At 45.8% G+C, this 26,646-nt stretch overlaps 1 protein-coding gene across 12 annotated transcripts in view; it reads left to right on the top strand.

The window, feature by feature from the left end:
• The first annotated feature begins 2,559 nt into the window (after positions 1-2,559).
• ZMYND11 (zinc finger MYND-type containing 11) overlaps positions 2,560-26,646 on the top strand; it is a 131,858-nt gene continuing 107,771 nt past the window's right edge. For 3 of the 12 annotated variants that reach the window (XM_055331289.1, XM_055331298.1, XM_055331300.1), the window contains exon 1: positions 2,560-2,697. The gene's annotated coding sequence lies outside the window, so the exon portion shown is untranslated. Of the gene's footprint in view, positions 2,698-3,148; positions 3,208-3,332; positions 3,461-11,949; positions 12,255-14,760; positions 15,198-17,331; positions 17,351-26,646 lie in introns of those variants that run through there. The other 9 variants (XM_055331299.1, XM_055331301.1, XM_055331302.1 and 6 more) reach the window with 7 other exon arrangements.

Here is a 26,646-nt window from a genome sequence, read left to right on the forward strand (position 1 = left end):
AAATCTGAATTGGTCCTCAAATGTGAACAAAGGGAGAGGGACCCTCTCTATAAAGGGTCAACGTTGTGATCCCAATGGGCGTATTTTAAAGTAGGTCTGTATTTTAACTTACAGGACTCCTGTATTTTTATACAGCCAAATTTATCACTCCAACCTTTTGTGATAAAAACCATTGCTTTAGGACCCAGAATATTTTTCTTCACCTTCAACCTTATATTCACATATATTTTCTTATTACATATATTTTCAATATTACCTATTGGAAATGATTTTTAGTTTTTTTTTTTTTATAATGACATTTAAGTCATTGGGTTATTTTTAGTGAAAGGTAAGGATATAATTTATTTTTTAAAGAGACATTTTCCACATCAATCTGTTGGATAATTCATGTCCTTTCTACTTAAATAATATTTCTTAGAGCAGAAGCTGGAAAAAGTAATAACACTGATCAAGTCAAGTTTTAGTTAAGCGTAGAAAATGCTGGTGGAGTCTGGGGATAATTAGGACGGTTGTTGGTGGTGCTAAGTCTCTGAAACATGCCCTAGTTGATGCAAATCACTCCTCATGGCTCACTGCAACTCCTTTCCTCTCTTCTCTGACACCCTTGCCCTCTCTTGCAGTGTGGCAAGTAAATTTAGGGTATAGCCTATGTTCTATGGAAATAACCAGTTTGGTCTTCTGGGCCTCCCCCAATTCCCCATCCCAAACCATCCCCTGCACACCACTGGCTCAGACCACATCCACTCCACATTCACTCAGCTGAGGAAATGAGGTAAATGAAACTGTTCTGAAGGCAAAATGGAACCAAGGGCTAAACGGCAGGCAAAACAAATAGGAAATCTGGAGATAAAGTATTTCACTTATATTAGGTAGAATGATAGTATCTGGGTACAAACACTAAAATGATGCCTACACAACTTAATTAGAGAAGACTGTGGAGTTATCCAGTCACTTCTTTCCTAAAAGGTAAGCTTCCTTCTATACTTACATAAGTTTGTCTTAGTTGAGCATCCTCCGTGAAATACACAGAACCAAAACCAAAACCAAAACCAAAACAAACCACAGAACCATGAAGTCCTCTATGTAATAAAGGACTTAAAAAAAAAAAAAAGGCAATTTACTTAAAGTTTACTTAAATCGTTACAATTCCTGGTCCAGCATTCAAACTAGGTATAGCTTGATTTTTTTCTGACACCTTTTAACCCATCTGCTGGATTTTAATGATGTATATTTATCTGTAAAATGAGTTAAAATTATTTTGTGACGCCTCTTGATCTAAACCAAAACTCTCAGAGATGTATTGGAAGCAGGGCTGTGAGTGGTGGAAAGATTGTTTCCTTGACTGGTGTGCACCATAGCACACCTATGCAAGTACTACTCATTTCTAAATTCTTAGTCTTAGGAGACCAGTGATGAAAGAAGATTGATGTGTTGGAGTAGAATCCCAGAATTTCCAGGACAGTCTTTTCCCAAAGATTTCAGGTACAGATGACCACGGAGAAGCAGAGTAAGAAATTTTGGCTGGCAGGTCTTCCTAACCAACTCTCACGGGAGAAAGGTCATTAGGGAAAATATGGGGCCTGTGTCCATACAAGTGTGCTTATGTCTGGTCACTGGGTAAAGCATACACTGGGCAGATGTAGAATTACAAAGAGTGAAGCTGCTTCACACGGATTTGTCCTGTGTTTGCCCGACTGATGATGGGTGGTCCTGTTGCTCTCACAGTCCTGTGTGTGCACGCCTGGACCAGGGAATCTCGCACCTCCCTGCAGGGTGGTGGTGTTTTTTTGTTTTTTTTGTTTGTTTTTGTTTTTGATGATGGCAGGAAGAGGCCTCCAAAGCAGGTTGGCAGTCTTGCTAAAGTGCACGGTCCCGCTGCCCCAGCAGCCAGCTGCGCGGGTGCAGGACTGCGCAGGAGGGTGCAGGGCCGTGCAGGGAGGTGCAGGGCTGTGCAGGATGGTGCAGGGCTGTGCAGGGCCGTGCAGGACCGTGCAGCACCGAGCAGCACCGTGCAGGGCGGTGCAGGACCGTGCAGGACTGAGCAGCGCCGTGCAGGACCGTGCAGGGCCGAGCAGTGCCGTGCAGCACCGAGCAGGGCCGAGCAATGCCGTGCAGCACCGAGCAGCACTGAGCAGGACCGTGCAGGGCGGTGCAGGACCGTGCAGCACCGTGCTGGACTGAGCAGCACCGTGCAGGGCCGCACGGCACCGTGCAGCACCGAGCAGGACTGTGCAGCACCAAGCAGGGCCGTGCAGCACCGAGCAGCACCGTGCAGGACCGCGCAGGGCCGAGCAGGGCTGTGCAGGACCTTCCAGGACCGTGCAGCACCGCGCAGCACCGAGCAGGGCCGCGCAGGACCGAGCAGCACCGCGCAGCACCGAGCAGGGCCGCGCAGCACCGAGCAGGACCGCGCAGCACCGAGCAGGGCCGAGCAGGACGTTTCAGGACCGTGCAGCACCGCGCAGCACCGAGCAGGACCGCGCAGCACCGAGCAGGGCGGTGCGGGTCCGCGCCCTCCCGCCCGCCCGCCCGCCCGCACCCGCGGCCCGCGCCCCAGCCCGGCGGTGCAGCGAGCGCCCGGAGCTTTGCGCGCCCGCACGTACGTCGCCTTCACGTGCGCCGCGGCCGGTGCCTGTGCGCGGCGGGGAACATGCGGAGGGCCGCTCGGGCCCGCGCGGCGGACGGGGCGCAGGGAAGGTGGGTGTGGGCGCGGCCGGGGCGGGGGGAGCGCGCGGCCCGCAGCCCCGGCCCGCAGCCCGCAGCCCCGAGCCCAGCGCGGCGGCCGGGGGCGGGCGGAGGAGCGGGGGCCGGGCCCGCGAGCGGCCGCCCCGCGCACCCCGCCATGTGAGCGGCGCCGCGGCCTCGCAGGACGCAAACTTTCCGCGGCGGCGGCGGCCGAGCCCCCCGCCCCCGCCCGCCCCCGCCCGGCCCGCGGCGCCCACAGCCCGTAAGTGCGGCGGCCCCGCAGGCCCGCGGCCTCCCCTCCCCGCCGGGCGCCGGTCCGCGGCCGAGGGCGGTAAACATGGCGGCCCGGGCGCCGGGCGGAGGGCGGGAGGGCGGCGGCCGGGCGGGGGGAGCCGGGGGCCGGGCGGCGGGGGCCGGGCGGGGAGGCCGGGGCGGGGGCGCGCCCGGGGCCGGGGGGCGGGGGCGGCGGCGGGGGCGGCGGGCCCGGGCGGCGGCGGCGGCGGCGAGCGCCGGAGCGGAATGGTGCGGACTGGCCGGGGGCGGGGGCGGCGGCGGCTGGCGGGCGGGCGGGGGCGGCGGCTGGGGGTCCGCCCTCCCGGCTGCCCCGGGCGGCCCGCGGGCTTTGTGTCGGCGGGCGGGGCGGCGGGCGGCGGGCGGCGGGGCGGCGCAGGAGGAGGACCGCGCGGGGCCTGGTCGGGCCGGAAGCCGGGGAGTCGCGTGAGCGCCGCCCGCCGCCGGCCCTTCGCGCGCGGCCAGGCCTGGGGCCCGCGGCCCAGTGAGTGCGGCGGGCGGGGCGCGGGCCGGCGGGGCCGCGGGGCGGGGGCGGCGGGCGGGCGGGCCCGGGGAGCCGGGCGGGGCTGCTCCGCGTCCCCCGGGGCCGGGCTCGGCGGCAGCGAGGCCTGCGCGTCCTCAACAGGTCGCCCCAGGGCCGGGGCGCGGGGGTGCGGGCGGCGCGGCGCGGGGGGCGCGGGGCCGGGCGCGGGGGGCAGGGCCGGGCGCGGGGCGCGGGGCCCAGCTCCACGTGGACGCGGCGGGGCGCGGGCGCGGGGTACGAGCCGCGGGCGCCCAGCAGGTGCGGGCGGCCTGGGCCGGGGCGGGGGTGCTGCAGCCCGCGGCGACCCGGCGGCGGCCCCGCTCCGGCCCCGCGCCGGCCCCGCCGACCCCGCGCCGGGAGGCGGGAAGCCCGCGGGGCGGCGAGGAACTGTGCGGCGCGAGCCGGGGGCGACCGGGGCTGAGCCGGGGCTGCCAACCCCTCGGCTGCTGGGCCATCGGCTGCGAATCACGGTGGGAACTTTATCAGAGAGATCGCTCGGTTATACTTTAAAAGTTTGCGTGCTTTGCGTTGAGCAAGGTCACCTCTGAGGGTTCCTGCGTCCTGCTTTGTACCAGGAGGGGATGGTGGAGGACCTCGCACAGGCGGTTAGTTTGCAGCCTTCGGCCGTGGCGCCGGCTTTGGGGGTCCTCTGCGGACTCGACCGCACGGCCTGGGCAGGGGATCGGACATCACAAGACGCGGGACGCGCCTGCCCCAAAGTGAATGCCGTGTTTCCTTGCTTAGCTGTACCTGCGGCAACAGGATTCTTTTACGTGGTACTGTTTCCCCATAGGTGCTGGTCGTGTGAAAACGGAGTCTCCCTTTTGCATTCTGTAAAGTGGGCCATTTATTTTTGCAGTCACCTTAGGAAAGCATTTAAATACACACCTAGGCAAATGATCTAAAGAGAGAAATCACGGAAAATGTCGATTTCCACTCCTGAGCTCCCGAGTGTTCTGGGACATGGTCACGTTGGCACTTTGAGTGGGTGTCCTCCTCCAGGTTCCCTTGGATTGACGTGTTTATTTAAACTCTACCCATTTCCTTTAGGGCTGGTTCTGATAGTGTGTAATAGAGACGCTCAGATCCTTTGGCATACTTGGGGCATTAATGGGAATGAAGGACGTCAACATTGGTGGGGGCCCCTGGGTGGCTCTGTGGGTTGAGCGCATCTGCCTTTGACTCGGGTCATGATCCCCGGGCCCTGGGGAGCCTGCGTCGTCCCCCCCCCCCCCCCCCCCCCCCCCCGCTGCTCCCCTGGCTTGGGTGCAGGCACTCGTTCTCTTTCCCCCGTCAAATAAGTAAATGAATAGAATTTGTAATAGAGGGTTATCACTTACTGTCCTAATGACGCCTAAAGATATAAACCTCTAGTTGTCCTATTTAACATAGCTTTACCGACCTCCAGTTGAATTCTGCATGGAAAACCTGTAAGCAAAGAGGTTGTATTTGGTAGAAAACATTGAGTAAATGGTCAGACTTTGCCTTACGATAGTTAAAAACTTTTCACTGCTTGAAATCCTTGATTTGGACTTGAGACTTTTTTTTTTTAAACCAGGTGATTTTTTTTTTTGTCATTTAGATTAGTCAGGTAGCCTAGAGCAAAATGACTCTCAAGCTAAATGGCTTGTCTGAATCTCTCCTCTATCATTTACTAGCAAAGTAACGGTGGGCAATCGATTAAACTCGCAATGCTTGGTCTCAGCTTCCCCATCTGGCGAACAAGAGTGATAGTAATTGTACCGACCTCATAGGGGTAGGAATGCAAGAATCACTATTAGATAGGTCAATTCAGTGGAATCAAATTTGGTTCAGGCTGATAACTTAAACTCCTGTGGAAAGGAGTGGACCTCTGAAATCACAGCGTAGCATCCCTACGTGTGCATTGTTTAGTTTTTTTTTGTGTGTGTGTGCATTGTTTACTAATTTGTGTTGTAGCATACCTCTGAATCCCTCCATGTTTTTACTTTAGTTCTCTCAGAGGTGGAAAAGCAGCATTTGTTACGTTCCTCAGGGCTCATTTACTTGAAGCAGTTTTTAAGGATGTTTTTGACATTACTTTTTCTTGCTTTTATTCTCTTGACCGGTTAAATATACATAACACAATTTACTGTCTTAAAGTGTGTAGTGCGGTGGTATTAGATAAATTCACTGTGCAGAGATCACCATCCAGCTCCAGAGCTCTTTTCATTTTGTCAAACTTAAACTCCGTATTTGAACACCAGCTCCCTGCAGCCTCCCCCAGTGCCCGACACCCACCTCTCATGACTTCTGTGTCTTTGATGAAGGGTCTGGGTAACTGAAGTACATAGAAGAACCATTTTAACCACTGGTAATCAGTGCATCATTTTCTCTTTCCCTGCATCTGTCACCCTAACTGCTTCGAGTGACAGGTTTTGTATTTACCTGAAGCAGAAGACTTTCTGAATAAAGAATCACTGCTTGTTATTTCTTAGTTTGATCACAGTGGACTTCATAATCCCTCACCAATATTTTTACTAGGAATTTTGACAAAAAAGAACAGATTTGAGTTTAATTTCTACCTGTGTTTCTTGCATAGTAATTTTGAGTTACTTTTTTGCAGTGGGGTCAAAATTTCAAAACTACTTAAATCTACTTTGATACGGTGATTTTGTGGAGATTAGTAGTGATCTGAAAGTTCTCTACTTCATCAACGGTCTGTCCTTTGTTCTTGATTTTTGAAGTGTTTTGGTATTCACAGGTTGATGACATAACTGCGTACCCTGATGCTATATACCAAGTAGTGTATGTTCGCTGTGTCTTAGACGTTGGCAGAGTTCTCTACATAGGCTGTTCCGCTTTTAGAAATCCAACCTGTGATCATCTTAACAGCCCAGCAGTCTTCCTTATGGAAGGCTCCACTTCTAGCACACCCCAGTCCCAACGCACACTTTCCAATGAGAAATGAACAAACTAGTAGCTTTGTGAGAGAATGTGCTCTAAAAGTTTGAGAATTCCTGTGATAGGAAGTAAAGTGATACAAACAAAGTTGAATGGGAGGGAGATAAAAATCTAGTCTAAATATCCAAGAGTATGTTTTTTTTTCTTTTTTTTTTGAATAATCAAGTCTTATCTGTAATATTTTAAACATATTGCACTGCCTTAGGGAAAGACTTCATTGCACATATGTGTGCCTGTTAATAATTTTCCACTCAGAAAATTCTTAAAAAGTTTAGTTGTGAAAATGCTGTAAGATATTTCATGTAGAAGTTATTTACAAGTGCAAATAGTCTGTATATTTATTAGGTCATTAAAAAATATTTCTGTAGTTCATTATATAGTGGTAGGACATTTAGCAAATTGTTAGACATAGATATTTAGATACCTCAATTTTACAAAGATTCTAATTTATATGGAACTAGTAAATATTTAGACATTTAGTCTTTCATTGTACTTTTTGATTCTAGGTTATATTAGGTAGCTGAAAGGCTAAATGTTTCTTTAACTTTACATGAAATTCAATTACAGAGGTAATGGAATACTGTTAAATCCACAACTTAAAGGCATGACATGGCTCTTGTATTCTTCAGAGAGGAGAGAAGTATGTTTAGCAGATCACATTATGTTGGAAAGATGTATATTGATGAAAACTTGTGTGGTGTTTTATTTATTTTGTAAACTGAGTAATATTTATAGTAGATTAACTAGTTTTAAATAAATGCTTTTGTAGTTCACATTGCTCCATAATTACTGTTTCGTAAGATTATGTTAAGGTATTATGTTTCTTACAATAGGTAGAATTTTTTTTTTTTTAAGATTTTATTTATTTATTCATGAGAGACACAGAGAGAGAGAGGCAGAGACACAGGCCCAGGGAGAAGCAGACGCCATGCAGGGAGCCCGACGTGGGACTCGATCCTGTGTCTCCAGGATCACACCCTGGGCTGAAGGGGGCGCTAAGGCGCTAAACCGCTGGGCCATCGGGGCTGCCCTAGAATATATATATATATATTTTTTTTTTAAATTGTATTTGTCTTTTTTTTTTTTTTTTTTTTTTTTATTTATGATAGTCACAGAGAGAGAGAGAGACAGTCAGAGACACAGGCAGAGGGAGAAGCAGGCTCCATGCACCGGGAGCCCGACGTGGGATTCGATCCCGGGTCTCCAGGATCGCGCCCTGGGCCAAAGGCAGGCGCCAAACCGCTGCGCCACCCAGGGATCCCCCTAGAATATATTTTAATACCTGGAGTTCATTCATTTATTATTGTTATTTATGGAAACTACGGTGTACTAGACACTTGGCAGATAACAGTTACTGAAGCCAGGAAAGTGCAGAAAGTCAGTGTAAGTCACAGTATATTGCATTTGAGTTAAGATTACTTTTGAGGGATCCCTGGGTGGCGCAGTGGTTTGGCGCCTGCCTTTGGCCCAGGGCGCGATTCTGGAGACCCCGGATCAAATCCCACGTCGGGCTCCTGGTGCATGGAGCCTGCTTCTCCCTCTGCCTATGTCTCTGCCTCTTTCTCTCTCTCTCTGTGACTATCATAAAATAAATAAAAATTAAAAAAAAGATTACTTTTGAGAGTTGAACACTGATTTATTTGTTCATTTTTTTAGAGATTTATTTTTTTATTTTTAAATCCTCATTTTTTTATTTTAAAGATTTTATTTATTTATTCATAGACACAGAGAGAGAGGCAGAGACACAGGCAGAGGGTTAGGGAGAAGCAGGCTCCATGCAGGGAGCCCATGTGGGACTCAACCCCAGGTCTCCAGGATCACACCCCATGCTGCAGGCGGCGCCAAACTGCTGCGCCACAGGGGCTGCCCTAGAGATTCATTTTAAAGAAGGAGCACATGGGGATCCCTGGGTGGCTCAGCGGTTTGGCGCCTGCCTTTGGCCCAGGGCGTGATCCTGGAGTCCCGGGATCGAGTCCCACGTCGGGCTCCTGGCGTGGAGCCTGCTTCTCTACCCCACCCCCGTCATAAATAAATAAATAAATCTTAAAAAAATAAAAATAAAAAAATAAAGAAGGAGCACAAGTGAGGGGAGGCGGAGAGGAGAGGGAGAGAAGGGCAGACTCCCTGCTGAGTGTGGGGACCCTTGCAGGGCTCCATCCCCTGACCTGAGCCAAAATCAAGAGGCAGACGCTAAACCAACTGAGCCACCCAGGCACTCCTTAACCCCAATTTGAAGTTTATTCTGATTTGTAACTTTGGGATTTTATTACGTTCACCAATAAAAAAACTTTTTTGTGAATAATAATTTCTTATGTTCTCCAGATGTTAGCCAAGTTTAAGTGATGACAGGTAGACCCAGTTAAAATTTTTAATATTTTCTCTGGTTTGATCTGCTTATATGCTAAGTAAATTTAAAATATGACAGGGAAGAATCTTCTTTCCTACTTAGGCATTTATTGTAGAAACAAAAGAAATCTATGTACAGAATTTTTAATGGATTTGTTGAAAGCTTGTCACCTAATACTAATTTTCACAATTGGGATTAAAAAATGCTAAGTTTTTTTTTTTTTTTAATCAGGAAGATACCGTGATTTATAGCAAGAGAGTCTGTCATAAATACATTTTAATTTGACCATGTATCCACATTAGGTCCCTTGAGAAGATTACCTTGGAAGCAGCTTTAGAAAGCTGGGTTTCATTGTAAACATCTTGCTTGTGGCAGCACTGTTTATTAAAAAAGGTGTCACTTAGCGCCTGCTGTAACCAGGCAGCTGTGTTCTCCTTTAGTATTTCTAAACAGCCGGGAGGAGAGGGGTCTTGCTGCTGTAGGGTTAGGTGGTGAGTTACAGTGTCACAGCATAGCTGCCAGTGTCCTATAACGTACAAGAAGACCGGGTGCTGAAGGTGGCACAGAACACCTCATTGAATGGGTTTTGAGTTCCAAGTATGTAACTACCACACCCATACTCTATTTGGCTGCTGTTTCTCAGATATCCACCAACTACTGGGGTCTTCATACTGATAGGCCTTCATCTTCCAAATGTACGTTTATAATCCTGCAAAAGCACACAATGATAAAAGAATGTAACACTGTGCCTCCTCCGTTTACCAAAAGTAGGAGGTGGGAAGAAAGGAGTATTAGGTCCCTCCTGGTAGTTCCAACGTTCCATATGCAGAGTTCTGGTTAGTTCTGGTTGGTAGTAACAGCTCGTGATCTAAGGGCAAGCATCAGTAATTGGCTCTTTGTCTTACTGTCACAGTTGGCAGCTCACACTGTGAGGAGAACTTGGCATGAGGGCAGGGGGGAGCCTGGAGTCTTCATTTTAATACTCAAGTATATAGGAGAAGGTGCACATTTTCAGAATTCAGTCCAATTCTAGAGTGTTCTTGCCATCTTAGGGGAAGTCATTGTCTTAAGGAAACTTTTAGCATTCCTTATGCCGAATAAGTTCGATTCGGATGGAAGTAGCTCTTTTCTTGAAGGTGGTAGCTCCCAGTGCTGAGGCTTCAGCGTTCCGTAGGTGTTTCCTGTCCTCAGAAGAGTATGAGCGGCACCTGAGGAGAGAGGCCAACTGAGGTGTGGCCCCCGTGGACCCAGACCGCCCTGTGACCTGGATGTTGGGATGGGAGAGTAACTGCGGTTTTCTCACCTAATAGCTGTGGAAAGACTTTTAAGAAGTCTTTTAATGAAGGGTAAGCATGGGGAAGGCGCTGCATGGGGAGACTGTGTCAGCGTGAAGGCCCTCCTAAGAAGTTTTCTCTGTCTCTGAGCTGCACCCGAGAGATGGTATCTGGGAGATCAGGTCCTGGGTTTGGAGTTGGTTTTGATGTGTAGCACATTTCCTTTGACTGTTCAGTCCTTCCAGTAGGAACGCCTGAGATTAACTTCTTTGGGATGTCCATCGATACCATATTTAAAAGATTTTTTTGGGCGTTTTATTAATCATGACAGGTGTCTATTTATTTATTTATTTATTTATTTATTTATTTATTTTTATAAGATAAATCCTATTTTATTTTTTTTTATTTATTTACGATAGTCATACAGAGAGAGAGAGAGGCAGAGACACAGGCAGAGGGAGAAGCAGGCTCCATGCACCGGGAGCCCGACGTGGGATTCGATCCCGGGTCTCCAGGATCGCGCCCTAGGCCAAAGGCAGGCGCCAAACCGCCGCGCCACCCAGGGATCCCAATTTATTTATTTTTTTAAAGAAGATTTTATTCATTTTTTCATGAGAGACCCACACACACAGAGAGAGAGAGGGAAGCAGAGACCCAGGCAGAGGGAGAAGCAGGCTTCATGCAGGGAGTCCGAGGCGGGACTCGATCCCAGGTCCCCAGGATCATGCCCTGGACTGAAGGCGGTGCTAAACTGCTGAGCCACCCGGCCTGCCCAGCTGCTGTCTTTTTAAATTATAGAGGAAACACAGTTTAAGGCCATTTATTTTTCTACTGTACTTGTGATTTTTTTTTTAGATTTTATTTATTCATAGAGACACACACACACACACACACAGAGAGAGAGAGAGAGAGAGAGAGAGAGAGAGAGAGAGGCAGAGACACAGGCAGAGGGAGAAGCAGGCTCCATGCAGGGAACCCGATGTGGGACTCGATCCTGGGTCTACAGGATCACACCTCGGGCTGCAGGCGGCGCTAAACCGCTGCCTTGTACTCGGGCTGCCTTGTACTCATGATATTTTTAAACATAAATGTTAAATTACATTTACTATATAATGTCAAGATAGCTGTTATCTTTTATTTTGAAATACCTTTTTTTACTATTATGCGCACCTGCATTGTAGACCACGAAATCTTAGGAAGCCTCTCACTTGTGATCTGTATTCATGTTGGATTGTTGGGAGATAAGAAGCTTCCATTTGAATAATTTGAAAGTTAAATTCTATTTTCTGAGGATTATTTTTTTTTTATTTTAAAAAAGGTTTTATTTATTCATGAGAGGCACAGAAAAAGAGAGACACAGGCAGAGGGAGAAGCAGGCTCCCCTCAGGGAGCCCGATGTGGGACTCGATCCCCGAACTCCATCTGAAAGCAGAGCTTAACCGCTGAGCCGTCCAGGCGCCCCATCTGAGGAATATTAAAATTAGTTTTTAGACTCTGTTATTCAGGTGAATTAAGCTGAACAGCCACCAGTCCAGTTTAAAGTTCGGCTTTTTCCTCGTTCGTTAGCTCCACAGAAGCCAGGGTATCCGGCAGGGGGGTCGAGAGGGGAGGACGGGCCTCCCTGCAGGCGCCGCCGCTCCTCGCTTCGGTCTCTGCCGCTCGCCGTCCTCGTGCGTTGGCTCCTTAGACCTCATGGGACAAACACAGCTTTCTGAGTGTGTCGCCACATATTCTTGACTGTTTTCTCAGTTTTACAATACCAGCCACATTCCAAAGTTGTAGTACTTGCCGTTGTTTGAATTGCGTTTTAGATGGAGAGTTCTTAGGGAGTTTGGCCTGGAAGAATCAGATGGGTGTACGAGTGGGAGGGAGTGGGAGGCGGGATTCAGCCGAGCTCCAGTGGTTCTAAATGCTGTATGTTCCAGGGACATGATCACAGGCAGTTGGACCTACGGGGAGCAATTGAGAGAAATTTGAATTCTGCCACATGACCTGCTGACCTGAATGCTGGCCATGGCGGGGTCCTCCGTTGGCTTCTGACGCCGGGCAGCCCGGGCTCCGCTGAGGGTCCCCTGCCGGTGCCGCGGCCTGGACACGGGCCGTGGGCAGTGAGCGCAGGTGCCTGAGCCCCCCCCGCCCGGCCCCCGGATTGTGATAATGCTGTCTGTCGTCCAGGGTAGTTGGGAGCCCGCGCTCACCTGCTGTCCTCAAGGTAAAACTTCTCCTTCTGCCAGTAATTCTGTGGATCCTTTCAGTGACTTTTTTTTTTTTTTTTAATGCGCAAGCAGTACTCCTTGTACTACTAGTAGTTTGTACCTTTTGCTTAGGCATCCACCTTTCCCCTCCTCATCCTACCTTCTATGCTGACGTCAGCTCAGAATTTACGGGGTTGTGGACATTTGTGTTCTCTGCTAGATTTCGTCTTCTCCACCTATTGCCAAGCCTCAGTGATCTGTCCCCTCAATTTAACTGCTTTAGCCTCAGCCAGTTCTTATTCTCTTGCTTGTTATTACCTCAGCCTTACCCCATCATCATCTTCACGGTTTCTTGACCTGAGAACCCTGACTGAAATTTCCGAGTACGTAGTGTAATGCTGTACGCGGTGTGCGTAGGAGGACGAGATGCTGCTTTCTATCTTCGTGGCCGGCGTGGCGTAGGCACTACACCGTTGTCTGGGCTCTACATCCTACATGGCTTTCAAATGAGCTCCTCTTCACTTTCCATAATGACTTACTTGCCTGGGCGAGAAATCTGCAGACCTACTTGCACTCCCCATCTCCTCAAAATCCTTCTTAACATAGCAGCCGATGCAGACAGGGCAGGCACATTGACTACAGATGTGAAATGAAGAACCAAACCTTTCTTTTCTTATCTTTTTTTTTTTTTTTTTAAGATTTTATTTATTTATTCATGAGAGACACACAGAGAGAGGCAGAGACACAGGCAGGGGAGAGAAGCAGGCTCCATGCAGGGAACCGGATGCGGGACTTGATCCCAGGAATGGATCACTCCCTGAGCTGAAGGCAGATGCTCAATCGCTGAGACCCCCCCAGGCGTCCCAAGAGACCAAACCTTTCTGATACCTTTCTTCAAGATTACAGGAAACATTTTAATAAAATTAAAACTTGAAATATTTTAGAAACAGGCATTGTATTGAAATAACAGGTATTTGGCAATTTAGCTATAGAAAGTGCCAGATTTACTGGCAGACTTTGTCATTGTCTGCTGTTGCCATACACTTCACAGTGGAAGACAATGGTTAAGATTTCAGGTGGTCTTGAATATGGAATAAAATATTTAATACATTTTCGGAAGTATTATGAACTTTAATATGCTTATTACATCAGTTCAATAAAGACTGTATAAGAAACAAGCCCGGAATGACCCAGTCCTGCTCAGAGGTCAAATGTCAACCTAAATGCATGCTTTCCTGTAAGTTTGGCATAAGTACAGGAGTTTGTGACAGGAGCCTGTGTGCCCATGTGCTCACCCCTTGCATGATTTGCCGTCTCTGATCTGGAAAGTGGTCATGTAACATCTTTGTTTTCCGGTTGCTCCTTCATTATAATAATTACATATGTATATTTATAATCATATATATGAGATTTGCTTCTTCATGATGGTAAAATGTCCTTGAATGGACTGCTAAATAATTGAGGGTTTTAAAGACTTATAGTTGACTCTCATGTTATCAGAATGTACATACTGGAAAAGTTTAGCTGCAAACTTTGGTCTAATTTTGTGGATTAAAGAAGATGGTATTTTAAAGGCATGTGTTAGGAAGAGAGGTCATCACAAGCAGCAGTGAAGTTCATTCCTGTGTCTGTGAGGTGATCCGTGTTACTGTTACCGTGAACTGTTTGTCGTTGGCTGTGACCCTCTGCCCTTCTGTCCCGTCCTTGGCTGCTGAAACGTACCCACGTTGATCCTGACGTACAGATGGTTATTTGTCCTTATTCAGAGTTAACATTTACCAGTATATGGTCTGTGCATTATCACAAATTCCTCTTGAAAAAAAATACTCGAGAAGGTAGTGGCCACTGAACAGTGATTTCCAACACAAACATCATGTGGCCTATTCTGTAGACTTTTAGGTTCCTGAAAGACAGCGGTGATGCCATGTTGCCAGACTTGTTGGGGAATAATGATAGGAGCGTGTCCTCGGATACAGCAGCCTTTAGTCTGCCGCGGTGGCATCTGTTCAGCGCTGGCAATGTCTCACTGGAAACACGGTAGAAGCTTTGGTTTTCTTTGCATCTCGGCTTTAAGGGAGTTGCTTTATAATGTAAAAATGACTATTTGAAACATTTAAAAAGTAAAGATGATATTTTATTATAATTGTAGTTTATTCTTTTTATTCACCATAGTCCTCTGTCAGGTGACCACAGACACTGAGCTCTCCCCAGTTGGGACCCTTTGCTTCTGGAGAAATGCAGCCTTCCCTCCTGTCAGGCCTCTGGTCACAGTTCTGTAAACAGACCTGCCATTTCCTTTCTTCAGGGTCATCTGCTAAAATCCTTGTAAAAAAGCCAGTCTCAGTGTCGAAAACTTGTTCTCCATAACCCTTTTACTGCATGGATTTTCCTACAAATTTAACCCTTTCTAGCGCGGTTTCACTGTTTGAAACCCACCAGCCAGCAGGCACTGGCTGAGGAGACTTTCCCAGGTAATGTGACCGAAAATTTCCTTGCCTTTCAGCCTCAGAATGGTTGCGTTGCGTGCGCTACACTTTTTGATCTGTTGTCATCGTCTGGGTTGACAGGTGTAGGTGCGTTGCCACTCTCTGTGCATCGCAGGAGCTCCGCTAGCACTTTGCACGGTGGCCTCAGGCACAGATTGCCGCACCTCTCCTCCCCGGTTCTGGGTGTCGGGCCATCCCCAGCCGAACCCGGTGCCTGAACCGAGCAGGCCTGACACGTGCGTCCTGTCCAGAGGCAGCCACAGCCCGTCGTGCTCAGGAGCCCTGCGCACCACTTCACCGCGCGTGGGCCGTTCACACCGGGAGGTCGCCAACAGAAAGCACAGAACTGTGAAAAATGTGGCATTAAGTAGCCTGCAGAAAGGACACTGTGGACAGTCTGAGCTGGAACGGGCTGCCCTGCTCCCCCGCCCTTGGGACGCTTCCCTGTCCGCAGTGACAGCCAGAAGGCCACAGGTACGGAGTTGAGCAAGCAGGTGCATTCATAGACCTGTGATCTGCAAATAATGAGAATCCATGCTGATTTTCATTTCTGTATCTTTTTTTTTTTTTTTTAAATTTTTATTTATTTATGATAGTCACACACACACACACAGAGAGAGAGAGAGGCAGAGACACAGGCAGAGGGAGAAGCAGGCTACATGCACCGGGAGCCCGACGTGGGATTCGATCCCGGGTCTCCAGGATCGTGCCCTGGGCCAAAGGCAGGCGCCAAACCGCTGCGCCACCCAGGGATCCCCATTTCTGTATCTTTTATTTCATCTGAAAGTTAATGGCTACAAATGAAATGTGAGAAAATTGCTCTTACTTTGACTTCTATTAATTGGATACTTTTTCCTTGTAGTTTTTATGTCCTTAAAAATAGAGAACCTAGATAAGCAGTTGTGTAGAAAAGGGTTACACGTGTTAAAAAAACAAACTTGAAAACGCGTTTGGTCTCAGTGGCAATCTTATGAAAAGCAGATTAAACCAGGATACAATTTTTACACTTTTGGTTTTGGTTGAAAATTAGCAAGACCAGGGGCACCTGGCTGGCTGGAATGTGTGACGCTTAATCTCAGGGTTGAGCCTGAGCCCCGCGTTGGGCATAGAGATACCTTAAGAAGAACAAAGAATCTAAGAAGGCTAACTAATATCTGTGGTGGTGGGGATTTAAGCACCCCTGCCCTCTATTCAGAGAAGAGCGTCTGCCCTCCTACACCATGACCCTGGGAGGACCATCTGTCATCGCGGTGGTGGCCTGATATTTGGTGGACAGACATTTAAAACAGTTTTTTAAGGGAAAGGCAATCTTTGGAGAAAGACACATACCAGAAAGAGGTTAGCGTGTCGGTGAGTGGTGACAGTAAGGGAGGGCACAGACTATCACAGAAGTCAAGTACACAAGTGGTTTGTAACAGTGAGTCTGCTCCCTGCGGGACATTTGGCAAAGTCTGCAGACATGCAGACGTGTTTGATTGTCATGCTGTGGGAGATACCGCTGGTGTCTGGCGGGTAGATGCCAAGGACTCTGCTAAGTGCCCCCAGAACACAGACCCTGCTCCATGGGAGAGGGCCCGAGGTTGAGAACCCCAGTGCAAGGCAGGCAGGTGTCCGTGTGCATGGCGACGAACCTGGGTTATCAGGAGAATGTTTGCTATCTGGGTACACGGTTTAAGTAGGTAGGTTGTATCTAATTTATGTTCAATTTCTAATCACCTTGTTTTAAGGAAATTTTAATGCTTCAAAAAAAACACTTATTTGGAAGATTTATACATCTTATTTTTAACTTTTTAAAGTTTTTAAAATTCCAGTATGGTTAACATTCAGTGTTATATTAGTTTCAGGTGTACAATGTAATGATTCAACAATTCTTACACGTCTTGTTTTTAAATAAACTAAATATCTCTGTATTTTAGGTTTTTTTACTTACGTGAGTCCTGTAAGTTGTTGGAAAGCTTTTTTTCTTGTCCTGTGATTAATGTCTTAACATAAATATGGTAATGAGAGATATGCATACTTTAGGTTAAAGACCCTTATTTAAATTAAAAAAAATATCTAGTGCCCTCTTTATTTTATTTTATTTTATTTTATTTTATTTTATTTATTTTATTTTATTTTATTTTTTTTTAAAGATTTTCTTTACTTATTGATGAGAGACACAGAGAGAGAGGCAGAGACACAGGCAGAGGGATAAGCAGGCTCCAGGCAGGGAGCCCGACGTGGGACTCGATCCCGGAACTCTGGGGTCACGCCCTGAGCCAAAGGCAGGCAGACGCTCAATCCCTGAGCCACCCAGGCGTCCCTGCTCTCATCTTTAGACGGTATGAAAGCCATACATTGGAGGTAGATTATATTCTTTTGAGAGGTAGCAGTTTGGTCTGGATTTGCTTTCTTTCTTTTTTTTTTACGATTTATTTATTTATTTATTTATTTATTTATTTATTCATTCATTCATTCATTCATTCATTCATTCATTCATTATAGACATAGAGAGGCAGAGACACAGGAGGAGGGAGAAGCAGGCTCCATGCCAGAAGTCCGACAAGGGACTTGATCCCTTTGTCCAGGATCACGCCCTGGGCCACTGGATCACACCACTCCAGGATGAGGCCCTGGGCCGAAGGCAGGTACTAAACCGCTGAACCACCCAGGGATCCCGAGTTAAGTTTTTTTAGAGTGAATTTCATAATTTATACTTCATCATTCTGTTATTAAGGATAAGCTACTTTGTATAGTATTGAACGTTTGATATTAGGTCTTGAGAACTTGAGGAAAATAATTTAGATTTAAAATATATTGCAAAGTGTCAATCATTGAAGTGCAGGTTTGTGTAATTCTACTTTTGTGTTTGGCTTCTCACTTGAATAAGACGATACATCCTTTGGCTTATGTGACTTCTGTTTTAGGTGTGCTCTTCAGTGGTTTCTAGAACATTCTTAGAATGGTGCAGCCCCTTCATAATCCGATTCTAGAAGCTTTTTTTTTTTTAAGTTTTTATTTATTTATTCACGAGACACACACACACACACACACACACACACACACACACAGAGGCAGAGACAGGCAGAGGGAGAAGCAGGCCTCACGCAGGGAGCCCGACGTGGGACTCGATCTGGATCTCGAGGATCACGCCCTGGGCTGAAGGTGGTGCTAAACTGCTGAGCCACCCGGGCTGCCCTCTAGAAGCTTTTTACTCCCCAAGAAGAAACCTAAAATCCAGGAACAAATTCCCTGTTGCCCCTCCCGCAGACCATGCAGCCCCTCCTCTGCTTGTACCCCCACAGATTGGCCTACTCTGGATGTTTGCCATTGGGAGAGGGCTGTGGCATGTCGCCTTTTGTGTCCGCATCCACCCACTGAGCGTGCTGTTCTCGGGGTTCCTCCATGTTGTGGTTCGTGTCAGTGCTTCCTTTTTACGGGGATATAACTGACACAAGGCCGTGAGGGGTTAAGGAGGACCACATGCCGAGTTGCTGCGCTTGGACGTTTCCATGCTGTTACCACCGTGGAGCTAGCCAGCAGCTCCATCACATCACATAATTATGATTTCTGTTCTGTGGTGAGAACATTGGAGATCTGGCCTCTCAGCAACTTTCTAGTGTGTAATATAGTATTGTTAACTATAATTACGGTGCTGTGCATTATACCTCAGGACTTGTTTATCTTCTAACTGGAAGTTTGTACCATTTGACCAACATTTCTCTAATTCTCTTGGTCATTTGCCTAGAAAAATTGTTGGGTCCCCCACCAACTCCTTTCCTCCTATTTTGAGAAACTGCTGAGTTGTTTTCAAAAGCGAAAAAAAAAAAAAAGCGGCTGCGTTGTTTTACGTGCCCACCAGCGTCGTACGAGGGTGCCAGCCTCTCTGTGTCTGCTGACACTTGTTGTCTCGTTGAGTGTGGTTGTCTTATGAGTGAGAAATGCCACCTCACTGTGGTTTTGATATGTGTTTTTCTAATGATGATGTTGGGCATCCATTTGTGTGCTTATTGGTCATTTGTTTATCCTCATATCCTGATACCTGTTCATGTCATTCATTGCTCATATTTTGATTGGATTGTCTTTTTATGAAATTTTAAGAATTTTTTTTATAGGTTATGCATACAAGTCCTTTATTGGATACATGATTTGCAAGTATTTTGTTCTTTCTCTGGATTGTCTTTTTACTTTTGTGATGGTATCCTGTGAAGCACAAAGGCTTTTAATTTTCGTGAAGCCACTTCTTCATTGCATTTTTACACGACCTCTCATTCTTTTTTATACCTGCTTTGTAACCTACTGTGTGGGGGTCCCCATGCTATATTTAAGCGATCCCCTATTGAATTACTATTACAGATAGCACTGTAGTAAGTGCTTTGTGCATATAATGTGTGATTGTGCCACTGATGTTGCTGGGTCAACTGGTAAATGCATAAATGATTTTGGTGGTTAATGCCACCTTCCCTCACATGAAGACTGATGTTTGTGTTCCCGCCAGCAAAGTTTAGGAGGGTTTTGCTCTGCAGCTACATAGAGGATGTTGCCGGGCTCTTCTATTTTTGCTAGTCTGATTACTCTTCTAATAGATTTCTGCACGCACTCAGGGCTAAATCTGAACTTTCTATCTTGTTCTGTTAATCTCTGTCTTTTCATGTGCCAGTACTGCCACTGTATTAATTATATATATTAATTATGTTTTAATTCCTGCTACAGCTGGCTCTTCCTCATTGTTTTTCTTATTTTGGAAAATTTTTGTTACAACTCCTAAATGAAATTTTTATGAAAATGCTTCTTGCTCTAGAAAAAATTTCGAGTACTGTAGTTCAAATTACATTATCTTATGAGTTAACATAGGATGGGTTGGCATTTTGATGATATTGAGCCATTCTACCCTAGAACATGATAGATCTTTCCATGTATTCAATTATACATTCCTATTTTTCAGGAGCATTTTATTGTTCTCACTATATAGGTTTCTATCATATATTTAATTTTCTTTTATCTTCTCTTGTTGTAAATGGGATATATTTCTGTATATCTTCTAACTTTATTACTCATTTATATGAAGGCATTGATTCCTATATGTTACTTTTTTTTACCCCATTTTATTAAATACAGTCTTTTGATATTTTTTTTTCCTTAATTCTTTTTACTTTTCTGGATATATAATCATACCATCGGCATCGTGTGCAAATAGAGATAGTGTACATTCCTCCCCGCCCCCCATTTCTGTTCAGATTGCTTCCTGTTGTGCCCCTGCATTGGTAAATACCTCCAGTGCAGCGCTCAAGAACGAATATAGTGAGGACCCATGACTCTATTTTAGCAGAGAATTCTCTAGTATTTCTTCAGTAATGCTGGCTTTGTCACTCTATACATGTGTAGGTACATATAGTAACCCTACTTGAACAGATGTTTAATTTTGTCAAGCTTTTTTTCAGCACTTAACAGAGGTAATCATATTCTTCTAAGCTCTTCCAGTATTAAGTATGTTAATGTGTTTCCTTTTGTCGGAACCATCATTTCATTCTTGGAAAACTGCATTTATTCTAATGTGCTGTTTGGTTCTGCTTACAAAAATTTTATTTAGGATTTCTGCAAGGGTATCCATAAATGTATATGTATTGTTTATTGTTTGTAGTATGAATTTGTATGTTTATTAAATCAAAGATACTCTCCATTTCGTCCTGACCCCTCTCATATTCTCTCTGATGTGGACTGGGTTCTCTCGGGGTCTGCTGTAGAGCCCTTGGCCCAGGAATTCCCTCTGTCTGCTTCCTGTGTTCAGTCCTGTCCTGGGACTGCACAGGATTCCCGGGTCTTCCTTTACAATGGTGTATTTACTCATGTTAGTAGCTTCCTGAAAGAGGGGTGCATAGGGCATTCATTTTGGGGTTATCTGCAGATGGAAAGTCTCCATTAAAAATTCAAACTTTATTAATGGATCATTTGAATGGTTATGGAAACTTGTGTTAAATGATTTTTCCTCAGTTTATTTTATTTTACTTTTTAAAGATTTCATTTATTTATTAGAGACACACACACAGAGAGAGAGAGAGACAGACAGACAGACAGACAGACAGGCAGAGGGAGAAGCAGGCTCCATGCAGGGAGCCCGACGTGGGACTCGATCCTGGGTCTCCAGGATCATGCCCTGGGCTGAAGGCAGTGCTAAACCGCTAAGCCACTGGGGCTGCCCCGATTTTTCCTGAGTTTAGAAGGCACTTTCCCATCATTTCCTAGCTTGTACATCGTGGTTGAGAAGTCCGATCCATCCCAGTGTGTGGCCTTTCCCCTGGAGGCGCCTCCGCTCCCAGTCCTCCCGCGCCATTCCTGTGCTGGCACCTGGTGGGCCCTTTCCACCCGCACACGCCTATCTTCAGTGATTCTCTCCTCTGGTCTCCGAGTTTTTGTTTTTGTTTTTTTTTTCCCCCTACTTTATGGGGCATTGCTTCAATTTTATCTTCTGTTCCTTTAAGGAAATGTGTTATTTATCATCTTTAAAATTTTTCTCAATATTCCTATATAAAATATTCTGTTTATGGGTTCATAGATGCAATTCCTTTTCCATCTCTTTGATGATACTAGTTATGTGTATTTTGAAAATCCTTACTATTCCTGTATTTTCTGTTTTGGTCCCCTGTCCCCTGTCCTTTTCTGTTTGCATGAAATGACCCTTCATCTCCTATTGAGAAGCTGCTCTCCAGTGTCTAGTGATCCGTGGCTGTCTGTCCATTTTGAAGGGTGAGGAACTAGAAAGGTAGTTTAAATTGTGTATGGGCTTTAATTGTAGGGATGTCAGGGGCCATATGGCTGGTTCTCAGGTTCCCTCAGACATCAGTGTCCTTTCTTTGAGATCATTTCTCCAGGAAGTTTTCATTTGGCCTCTTGCCAGGGCCTGAGATCAGGTACCTGGAATTTGGCGATAGAAAGGAGATGTCAAGTATTTACAATTCATCATGTAGATTTTTATTGAACCTCCTGTTTTTAGTCCGTATCTCACCACCACCCTTCTTGTTGCCGGGTGTGCTTTCTGGTTCTGTATATACTTAGAGCCTGTGTCCCCGTTTCCTCAGGGATGAGAATGGGCAGCCGTCTGAACCTAAAGACACTACACATCCACAAGTCTTACTGCTTCTTTTTTTTTTTTTTAAAGATTTTATTTTTTTATTCATGAAAGACACACAGAGAGAGGCAGAGACACAGGCAGAGGGAGAAGCAGGCTCCATGCAGGGAGCCTGATGCAGGACTCAATCCCGAGACTCCAGGATGACACCCTGGGCTGAAGGCAGGCACCAAACTACTGAGCCACCACTGAGCCCCCACAGGGATTCCCAAAGTCTAATTGCTTCTTTTTTTTTTTTTTTTTTCATGATAGTCAGAGAGAGAGAGAGAGAGAGAGAGAGAGAGAGAGGCAGAGACACAGGCAGAGGGAGAAGCAGACTCCATGCACCGGGAGCCCGACGTGGGATTCGATCCTGGATCTTCAGGATTGTGCCCTGGGCCAAAGGCAGGCGCCAAACCTCTGCGCCACCCAGGGATCCCAGGATTGGTTAGATTATGCTGCAGTAACAAGCAACCTCCACATCTCGGTGGCTTAAAAGAACAGTGGTTCCTGCTTATCTGACGCACCCCTTACAGATTGGCTGGGAGCTGTGCTGTGCACTAGGACCTAGGACGACACAGCAGCCACTGTCTGCAGCATTGTGGCATAAAGGGGAAAAAAGCATAGCAGATCATAGAGGAATTCTAAATCTTCCAAAATAGAATTGGCATTGATCCTTTTTACTGAGACTCCATTTGCCACATCTAGTCATGTGGCCACACCTAGATATTGGGCAGTGGGGAAGTACAGTCCTACCAGTGCTGGGGTCAAGAACTAAAAGTTTTTGGTGAACAAACACTAAGGATTACCATAGCAGCTTGGCCAACCTATGTAGAGATGTGTTAGGCATCTTTTCCAGAGAAACAGAACCAGTAGACCATGTGCATGCACACAAATGCACATTATCGTGAAGGCTTTGCTTTGAATTTATGGAAGCTCAGAGGTCCTAAGATATGGGAGCTGGAGACCAGGAAAGGTGGCGCTGTGCTCCTGTCTGAGTCCAAAGGCTTGGAAGCCAAGGGGGCTGATGGTGTGAATCCCCATTCCAAGTCAGGAGAGGGAGGAGAGGAATTGGCCACCCTAGTAGTGAGGTGGAAGGAAAAGGCACATCCCTCCTTCCTCAACCTTTTGTTCCATATAGGCCCTTTGCAATTGGAGGAGGCCCCCCTCACCATGCAGAGGGATGGAGGAAAAGAGAGATATCTGCTTTGCTGACTCTATAGATTCAGATGTTAATTGGGCCCAGAAACAGCATCTAGCCAGCTGTCCAGGTGCTTGTGGCTTGTGACTTTGGTATATAAAATTTAAAAAAAATGTTTTTTTTTTTAAGATTTTATATATTTATTCATGAGAGACACAGAGAGAGACAGAGAGGCAGAGGGAGAAGCAGGTTCCCTGCAGGGGCCTCTGATACGGGACTCGATTCCAGGACCCCGGGATCATGACACCAGCCAAAAGCAGATGCTCAACTGCTGAGCCACCCAGGTGTTCCAATACATAAAATAAACCATCGCCAGAGTGAGCCCTCACCTTTTGTTTCCTTCATACAACTTGGCACTATGCAAATTCATCTCGTTTTTATGTTTCTTGTCTGCTCCCCCCTCTTCTGAATTGTCCACGATGACCCAAGTACCTAGAGCCGTGCTTGGCAAAGACAAGCACTCATAAGGCCTTGGATGCATGATGACCGGATCATGCATCACGAAAGCATCTTCTGAAGAGGCTTGATTATAGAACTGCTTCTCTGTTTTCTTTTATGCCCATTAAACAAAATTAGGTATGTGTGTAGTATGAACTGCTGTAGATAACTAATAGTAGCTTCCTTTAATATTAAAGAGTTAATTTTTAGGTATTCAAAACATTTTAGAAAAAGTAGTTAAGAAATCACTTCTCACTTGCAACAACGTGGATGGAGCTAGAGAGTATTGTTTTAAATGAAAATAGCTAGAGAAAGACAAATACCATATGATTTAACTCATGTGGAATTGAAGGAAAAAACAAGTGAAAAAAGAAAAAGAAACAAAAAGTCTCTTAACTACAGAGAACACACTGCTGGTCACCAAAGGGGAGGGGAGGGGGAGATGGTGGAAACAGATGATGGAGATGAAGAACACTTGTCCTGATGAGCACCGGGTGATGTATAGAAGTGCTGAATCACTACATTGTGTACCCGAAACTAATATTACACTGTGTTAATGGGAATTAAAAACTTAGAAAAAGAAATCATCTTACTAGAAAACAAAATTATGTACTTATAATTTCTTAAACTTCCAATGGTAATATCAATTTAGATTACTGGTTAAAAAAATCTTCTTGGCTCAGTAATAAGGAAGTGCAAAATTAGGAGTGTTGTCTAAATTTTTTTTTTAAGGATTTTATTATTAGAGTGGGTGAGCAATAGAGAGAGCACGAGGGGAGGAGGGGCAGAGGGAGAAGCCGACTCCTCGCTGAGCAGGGAGCTCGATGTGGGGACTCCATCCCAGGACCCTGGGATCATGTCCTGAGGCAAAAGCAGATGCTTTACCGACTGAGCCACCCAGGTGCCCCAGGAGTGTTACCTAAAAAGCAAATATTTTCACCTCTTTGTTATATAATATTTTTATGAGATACTCCTATATTTCTGCTCTGTAAGGAGAGAGAGACATTTGTGTTCTATTTAATTTTATGTTACAAGATGTTAACCCAGTCTTTGGGCAGCCTGGTGGCTCAGCGGTTTAGCGCCACCTTTGGCCCAGGGCCTGATCCTGGATACCCGGGGATCGAGTCCTGCGTCGGGTTTCCTGCATGGAGCCTGCTTTTCCCTTGGCCTGTGTTTCTGCCTCTCTTTCTCTCTCTGTGTCTCTCATGAATAAATAAATAAAATCTTTAAAAAAACCCCAACCCAATCTTTTGATCTTTTTTATCTTTTTAGTTTCTTCTGTCCTTACAGAAGTGAGTAGTTACTAGCTTTATAGTCCCTTTTGTTTGCAGATGACATTCTTATGAAAGGAAATGTTTGTTTCTTCTTTGACTAAAAAGTTTTCACATCTAGGAAGTTGAAGCTTTTTATATTTATGCTGCTGTTAGGAAAGAAAGCTGCTGGTCCATTTTCGTTCTTCTGCATGTGGCGTCTTGTTTCTGAGGCTGTCCTTTCCCCATCATATATTCTTGGCTCCTTTGCTGTGAAGTAGTTGACCCTATGCATGGGTTTTCTGTGTGTTCATTGATCTCTGTGCCTGCCTTTATGCCAATACTAGATTATTGACGTTAGTTTTGTCTTTAAGAATGTTTCTTCCAGTTTCATGGAGAAGTAGTTAACACAGTAATATGTAGGCCTGATGTGTACACATTGGAGTTTGACTACTGCAGAGTTGAATTAGCATCCATCATGAAAAGAAATAAAGGAAAAAGATGATTTTCCTTCTAATGAGGACTCATAAGCTTTACTCTCTTAACAACTTTCACATATACTGTACAGCAGTGTTAGCTCTCCTAACAGAGTGAAGACAGGAAGTGTGATGCCTCCAGCTCTGTTCTTCAAGATGGAAAAGAACTAATTAGTCTGTACTCCAGAGTTCTATTTAGATAGATTTATTGGCCTCCACAGGTTTTTTTTTTTTAATATTTTATTTATTTATTCATGAGAAACACAGAAAGAGAGGCAGAGACACAGGCAGAGGGAGAAGCAGGCTCCATGCAGGGAGTCCAAAGTGGGACTCGATCCTGGGACTCTGGGATCAGGCCCTGAGCCAAAGGCAGACACTCAACTGCTTAGCCACCCAGGTGTCCCTCCATAGGCCATTTAATTTTGCACTCTTTTGGGATAAATTCAGACTTAGTCATATAACAAATACTTGTCTAATAGTTTGTGTCGGGGCAGTAGGATATTGTGCTGGATGGTCATGGATTTCTATCCTACAGAACACATGTAATGGAAGGAGAAAGAGCGAGATCCCCTGGGGTGGGTAGAGTGCTGGTTTTGTGAGCATAGAGCACTAGCTGTTATTTCAAAGGCTTGAGGCTAACTGCAGGGCCCTTGTTTCACACTCTATATCATTGAGCAACAGAAAATTGAGAACTGCTTTTACAGACTCTTGTATTGATCTCAATAATATATTATATTCCCAAATAGAGATTGTTTTCTTTGGTATTCTATAAATTTGGAAATATTCATCCTTTTGCATCTGACTAGAATTATCGCTCATTTGCATGTGCTTTTTATGTTCAGAGTAAAAGCTAATTACTCCTTGGTTAGTTTGGATTCATCTTCTGGCTTTCCAGGGATTATATATTCCTTGTCTCTTGGATAGTAAGCCTTAGCCTTTCAAGTACATCCTCTTCCTGGATTGCAAACATTTCAAGTCTTTTACATTTGAAATAAAAGTTCAAACGTGCCTTTGGGCAAAACATGATGAAATGAATATGTATTATTTCCTGAAATCCTATTAAAAAGCATAAAGTAGGGATCCCTGGGTGGCGCAGCGGTTTGGCGCCTGCCTTTGGCCCAGGGCGCGATCCTGGAGACCCGGGATCGAATCCCACGTCGGGCTCCCGGTGCATGGAGCCTGTTTCTCCCTCTGCCTGTGTCTCTGCCTCTCTCTCTCTCTCTGTGTGACTATCATAAATAAATAAAAATTAAAAAAAAAAAAAACATTAAAAAAAAAAAAAAGCATAAAGTACCTAAACCTATGAGGACAAAATGAAAGATAGACTTGAGCATGGAAGAGCTGTCATAGCATTTGGTAAACCGGAAAGAAGTGTGTGGATTGGTTTTTGATTTAGCACGCAGGATAGCTGAGTGCCCACAGAGGAAAGGACCAGGAAGCATGCCAGTTTGGGCCTCACAGATGTGGACGTCTC

This window comes from Nyctereutes procyonoides, unplaced genomic scaffold (genome assembly GCF_905146905.1).
Source record: "Nyctereutes procyonoides isolate TBG_1078 unplaced genomic scaffold, NYPRO_anot_genome, whole genome shotgun sequence".
NCBI classification, from domain to species: Eukaryota; Metazoa; Chordata; class Mammalia; order Carnivora; family Canidae; genus Nyctereutes; species Nyctereutes procyonoides.